Genomic DNA, 6,717 nt, shown 5'->3' with positions numbered 1-6,717 from the left:
CCCGGGCCACGGGCGCCCCCTGCGGAGGCGTAGCTTGGAGAGCGCCCAGCTCCCCCGCGCCGGACTGCCCCGACCCCCCTGCCGCGCGCCACCCGCGGCCCTGCCCTCTGTCCCGGCCAGTCCGTCCTGTTGGTGACTCCTCCCATTGTAGGTTCGGTCTGTGTTTCCCTTTCAGGATCAGTGTCAGCCTGCCCTCCACACCTGTCTATCCCCTGTCCATTCTTTTCCCACATTCAACAAACTCCTGTGAAACATCTGGGCCCAAGGCATGGACACTGTGGTGAGCAGGGCAGCCAAGCCCACGGCCCGAACGGAGCTTCCAGTCTATGGGGGAGGTAGACGACCAGCCACGGCTGTAATGAGAGCTGAGAGTGGGGAGGTAAGGATCTAGAAGACGAAGGAGATCCTAGAGCAGGGACATTGACATACAGTCCTGGGAGGTAAGATGAACAAGAGGTGGAGCTTGGGTCACCCCCACCACGCAGAAAGAGCCCACGGGGCTGGAAGCAGAGTTAGGATTGGTTGATGATGAGGTGAAAAGGCCGGCCGGATACAGTTTATGCCTGGGCTCCTGCGTTGGCATATGAGCCTTGAGGATTTCGGGCTTCATGCAAACTCCTAAGAGTAAAATATGACACTCAAATTTGTATTATTATTTATTTATTTAATTTATTTATTTATTTATTTATTTTTTTTTTTGAGACGGAGTCTGGCTCTGTCACCCAGGCTGGAGTGCAGTGGCCGGATCTCAGCTCACTGCAAGCTCCGCCTCCCGGGTTTACGCCATTCTCCTGCCTCCGCCTCCCAAGTAGCTGGGACTACAGGCGCCCGCCTCGTCGCCCGGCTAGTTTTTTGTATTCTTTAATAAAGACGGGGTTTCACCGTATTAGCCAGGGTGGTCTCGATCTCCTGACCTTGTGATCCGCCCGTCTTGGCCTCCCAACGTGCTGGGATTACAGGCTTGAGCCACCGCGCCCGGCCTATTATTATTATTATTGAGACGGAGCCTCGCTCTGTCGCCCAGGTTGGGCCTCAGATTTGTATTTTAAGATCACTGGGGCCGGGCGCGGTGGCTCACGCCTATAATCCTAGCACTTTGGGGGGCGGATAGCTTGAGCTCAGAAGTTCGAGACCAGCCTGGGCAACATGGTGAAACCCCGTCTCTACGAAAATACAAAAAAATAGCCGGCATGGTGGTGTGCGCCGGTACTCTCAGCCACACGAGAGTGGGAGGCAGAATTGCTTGAGCCCAGGAGGCGGAGGTTGCAGTGAGCCGAGATGGCAACTGCACTCCAGCCTGACAGAACGAGACTCCATCGCTTAAAAGAGCTCTGGGCAGAGCGGGCGCTGTGTCTCAGGCCTGTAATCCCAGCACATAATCCCAACACTTTGGGAGGTTGAGGTGGGAGGATCACTTTAGCCCAGGAGTTTAAGACCAGCGTGGACAACATGGTGAAACCCCATCTCTACAAAAAAAAAAAAAAAAAAATTAACTAGGCGTGGTGGCATGTGCCTGTAGTCCCAGCTGCTCTAGAGGCTGAGGTGAGAGGATCGCTTGGGCCCAGGAGGTCGAGGCAGGAGTGAGCTATGATCACACCACTGCACTATACCTGGGTGAAAGAGTGAGTCCCTGTCTCAAAAAAACAAACAAAAAAAAATCACTGGGCTGAGCGCAGTGGCTCACACCTGTAATCCTAGCACTTTGAGAGGCTGCATGCAGCGAGAGGACTACTTGAGCCCAGGAGTTCAAGACCAGCATGGGCAATATAGTGAGACTGCATATCTATGGGGAAAAAAAAAAAAAATCACTGTAGCCACTATGGAGACTGGTTTGGACAAGAACAAGAGGAGAAGCAGCGGGGCAGCTTAGGAGGGTACCACAGCCATCCCGGTGGCAGCTGGCACCAGGGCCAAGGCACAGAAGATGGGTGGGCAGATGTGGAAATGTCTGGATAAGCCTTGGTGCTTGGCTATATATGAGGATTGGGAGGTGCAGGAGAAGACAGTATTGAGGTGCTTTGGTGCCATTTTTAAGATGGTCTACACTGAAGGAGGGATACTGGATATTTTGTTTGTTTTCAGAGGCAGAGTCTTCCCTCTGTCCAGACTCAAGTGCAGTGGCGCGATCTCAGCTCATTGCAACCTCTGCCTCCCGGGTTCAAGCGATTCTTCTGCCTCAGCCTCCTGAGTAGCTGGGACTACAGACGCACAACTCCACACCTGCCAAATTTTTGTATTTTTCGTAGAGACGGGATTTCACCATGATGGCCAGGCTGGTCTCGAACTCCTGACCTCAAGTGATCCACCCACCTCAGCCTCCCAAAGTGCTGGGATTACAGGCATGAGCCACCTTGCCTGACCGATACTGGATATTTTGAATTTGAGGAGCCTATGCAGAATTCATGGGGAGAAACTATCGATCTAGGTCTAGGGCTCAAAAGAGCAACCTGGTCTGCAGGCATGTTTGAGTATTGGGGCATAGGTGGTAAATAAATCCACAGGAGTGGATTAGAATGTCAGGGGCAAGCGAATATTAAGAGGGCCTAGGACTGGTCCTCAAACCTCTCTAACACTTAAAAGTCAGGAGGACAGCAGAGAATGGCCTGAAATGTAGGCAGAAACCCAGGTGGGTGAAACCATGAGAAGAGAGGTTTTTAAATTTTATCTTTTTGTTTATTTTAGACGGAGGGGTCTTTGTTGCTCAGGCTGGTCTTGAACTCCTGGGCTCAAACAATCCTCCTGCCTCAGCCTCCCAAAGTGCTGAGTTTACAGGCATGAACCACTGTGCCTGCCTGAGAGTGTTCTTAAAAAGAAGAAGTGTAGCTGGGCGTGGTGGCTCATGCCTGTAATCGCAGCACTTTGGGGGACCAAGGCAGGTGGATCACCTGAGGTCAGGAGTTCAGGGCCAGCCTGACCAACATGGATAAACCCCATCTTTACTAAAAATACAAAATTAGCCAGGCGTGGTGGTGCGTGCCTGTAATCCCAACTACTGGGGAGGCTGAGGCAGGAGAACTGCTTGAACCCGGGAGGCAGAGGTTCCGGTAAGCCGAGATCGTGCAATTGCACTCCAGCTTGAGCAACAAGAGTGAAACTCCATCTCAAAAAAAAAAAAAAAAAAAAAAAAAACGTGATGCTAGGCGTGGTGCTCACGCCTGTAAGCATTTTGGGAGGCTGAAGCGGGTGGATCACCTGAGGTTGGGAGTTTGAGGCCAGCCTGGTCAACATGATGAAATCCTGTCTCTACTGAAAATTGAAAAAATTAGCTGGGCATGGTGGCGGGTGCCTGTAATCCCAGCTACTTGGGAGGCTGAGGCAGGAGAATCGCTTGAACCCAGAAGTGGAGGTTGCAGTGAGCCAAGATTGCACCATTACACTCCAGCCTGGGAAATAAGAGTGAAACTCCGTCTCAGAAAATTAAATAAATAAATAAATAATAATAAAAGGAAGTGGTCAGTGGTATCATGCTCTAGAGAGGCTGAGATGTGGACAAGACTTTCAAGAAGTCTGGCTGCTGCTCTTCTGTTTCCACTGGGTGGCGATATGGAGTCCAGAAAAAGGCTTGTTCCAAGTGGGAGGACTAAAGTAGGTTTGTCCGGCTCCTTCACTGTAGTTCTCTCTTTAGCAAAAAGTAGTGTCTTTATGGGATTAAAAACAAAATCAAATAACACAGACAGGCTAATAGTGAAAAACACCAGCCTCTGTACCTCTCCTAACTCTACTCAATGCGAGAGGGAACTTACAGATGTTTAGTCTGAGAGCTGCTTCTGTGTCTAAGTAACATGCTATTTATCTCTCTCTCTCTATATATATATCCGTCATCTATCTATCTATTTATTTGACGTGGAGTCTCTCTCTGTCACCCAGGCTGGAGTGCAGTGGCTGCGATCTCCACTCACTGCAACCTCTGCCTCCTGGGTTCAAGTGATTCTTCTGTCTTAGCCTCCCAAGCAGCTGGGACTACAGGCATGCGCCACCACACCCAGCTAATTTTTTATAATTTTAGTAGAAACGGGGTTTCACCATATTGGCCAGACTGGTCTTGAACTCCTGACCTCGTGATCCACCCTCCTCGGCCTCCCAAAGTGCTGGGATTACAGGCATGAGCCACCGTGCATGGCTATTTTTTAATTTTTTTGAGATGAAGTCTCGCTGTGTTGCCTTGGCTGGAGTACAGTGGCACGATCTCAGCTCACTGCAACTTCCACCTCCCGGGTTCAAGCGATTCTCCTACCCCAGCCTCCTGAGTGGCTGGGATTACAGATGCCCCCCACCACACCTGGCTAATTTGTGTATTTTTAGTAGTCACTGCATCTGGCCCTTGATTTATCAATTTAGATTTAATAGATTACAGATTGATTTTCTGCTCTTACCATCTTCTCTCTAAACTTTTGGGAAACTTCAGTCCTCTTACCCAACTCTGAACCAAATTGCTGTCTAGAAACTGCCATCCTAGAACTTCCCTCCACCAATCTCCTGAATTAGATCCAGTTTCTTCTTGTAAATCCTTCATTTCAGTGAAGTATGACTTCAGTTATTCCTAAAGAGGTAGTGAGATGTCTCTTTCAAGAAAATTTGAGGCCAGGCGCGGTGGCTCTTGCCTGTAATCCCAGCATTTTGGGAGGCTGAGGTGGGAGGATCACCTGAGGTCAGGAGTTCAAGACCAGCCTGGCCAGCATGGTGAAACCCGTCTCTACTAAAAACACAAAAATTAGCCAGGCGTGGTGGCGCAACCCCAGTTACTCAGGAAGCTGAGGCAGGAGAATTGCTTGAACCCATGAGGCGGAGGTTGCAGTGAGCCAAGATTGCCCATTACACTCCAGCCTGAGTGACAAGAGCGAAACTCCTTCTCAAAAAAAAAAAAAAAGTTTGTACCCAGGCGCGGTGGCTCACGCCTGTCATCCCAGCACTTTGGGAGGCCAAGGCGGACAGATCACGAGGTCAGGAGATCGAGACCATCCTGGCTAACACGGTGAAAACCTGTCTCTACTAAAAAAAACAAAAAACAATTAGCCAGGCATGGTGGCGGGTGCCTGTAGTCCCAGCTACTCGGAAGGCTGAGGCAGGAGAATGGCGTGAACCTGGGAGGCGGAGCTTGCAGTGAGCTGAGATCGCGCCACTGCACTCCAGCCTGGCTGACAAAGCAAGACTCCGTCCGCCCACCCCCCCCAAAAAAAATAAATAAAAAGTTTGTTCAAGTCAATCTTTCCTAGCATTTATAAGGAGGACTCCACGTTATCTAGTGTCTCACTAACTACTAAATTTTTTTTTTTTTTTGAGAGTCTCGCTCTGTCCCCTAGGCTGGAGTGCGGTGACACAATCTCGACTCATTGCAACCTCCGCCTCCCGGGTTCAAGCAACTCTCCTGCCTCAGCCTCCCGAGTAGCTGAGACTACAGGCACCCGCCACCATGCCCAGCTAACTTTCGTATTTTTAGTAGAGACGGGGCTTCACCATATTGGCCAGGCTGGTCTCGAACTCCCAACCTCAGGTGATCCGCCTGCCTTGGCCTCCCAAAGTGCTGGAATTACAGGCGTGAGCCACTGTGCCTGGTTGTCTACTAAATTTTGTGTTTGTGTATGTGTGTGTGTGGTGTTTATGTGCGCTTGTGTGTGGTTGTGTGTGGCGTGTGTGGTGTTTGTGGTTGTGTTTATGTGTGGTTGTGTGTTGTGTGTGTGGTGTTTATGTGTTTTTGTGTGTGTGGTGTGTGTGGTTGTGTGTGGTGTTTGTGTTTTTGTGTTTGTGTGTGGTGTTTTTTTGTGTGTGTGGTTGTGTGTGTGGTATTTTGTTGTTCTTGTTGTTGTTACAGGGTCTCACTTTGTTGCCCAGGCTGAAGTGCAGTTGTGGAATCAGGGCTCACTGCAGCCTTGTCCTCCCCGGGCGCAGGTGATCCTTCCACCTCAGCCTCCTATCTGGGACCATAGGCGCACGCCACCAACGTCTGGCTAATTTTTGTATTTTTTTAGAGAAAAGGCTTTTGCCATGTTGCCTAGGCTTGTCTCCATCTCCTGGGCTCAGGTGATCCTCCTACCTTGGCCTCCCAAAACGTTGAGTTTACAGAGCCACCGTGCCTGGCCGCCACCTACTTAATTCTTAATTTCAGTTGTTTTCTAGTTCTAGAATTGCCATTTAACTTTTTGTTAGATTCCAGATTTTTTTTTTTTTTTTTTTTTTTTTTGAGGCAGGGTCTTCCTGTCACCCAGGCTGTAGTGCAGTGATGTGATCATAGCTCACTGTAATCTCAAACTCCTTGGTTTAAGGAATCCTCCTACCTCTGCCTCTCAAGTAGCCAGATTCCAGATATCTCAACATTCTCCATCTTCTCCTTACTTTGTGAATGTATCTCATAGTTATAACTCCAACATCTGAATCACCCCTGCCTGGGTCTCTTTCTATTGTCTATTTTGTTTCCCTCTTGGTTTTCAGCAAATTAAGTCCTTTCTAGCAAGGCTGGTAACTATTGAGTAGATGCTGAATAATGGGTACTAAAAATAGTACGTGTGGAGACTCGGAACGTTATCTTCTTTCAGACTTTTCTTCTGGCTAGAAGATTGCCTAAATCCTGAAAAAGTCTGGTTTTAGGCTTTCTTAGCCTGATTATTATTTACTCTTTTTGAGATGCAATCTCACTCTGTTGCCCAGGCTGGAGTGCAATGGCGCCATCTCGGCTCACTGCAACCTCCACCTCCCACGTTCAAACAATTCTCCTGCCTCAGC

Source organism: Rhinopithecus roxellana, chromosome 12 (assembly GCF_007565055.1).
Source record: "Rhinopithecus roxellana isolate Shanxi Qingling chromosome 12, ASM756505v1, whole genome shotgun sequence".
Lineage (NCBI taxonomy): Eukaryota > Metazoa > Chordata > Mammalia > Primates > Cercopithecidae > Rhinopithecus > Rhinopithecus roxellana.
The sequence above is the reverse complement of the archived record's forward strand: the minus strand, read 5'-3'. Positions refer to the sequence as shown.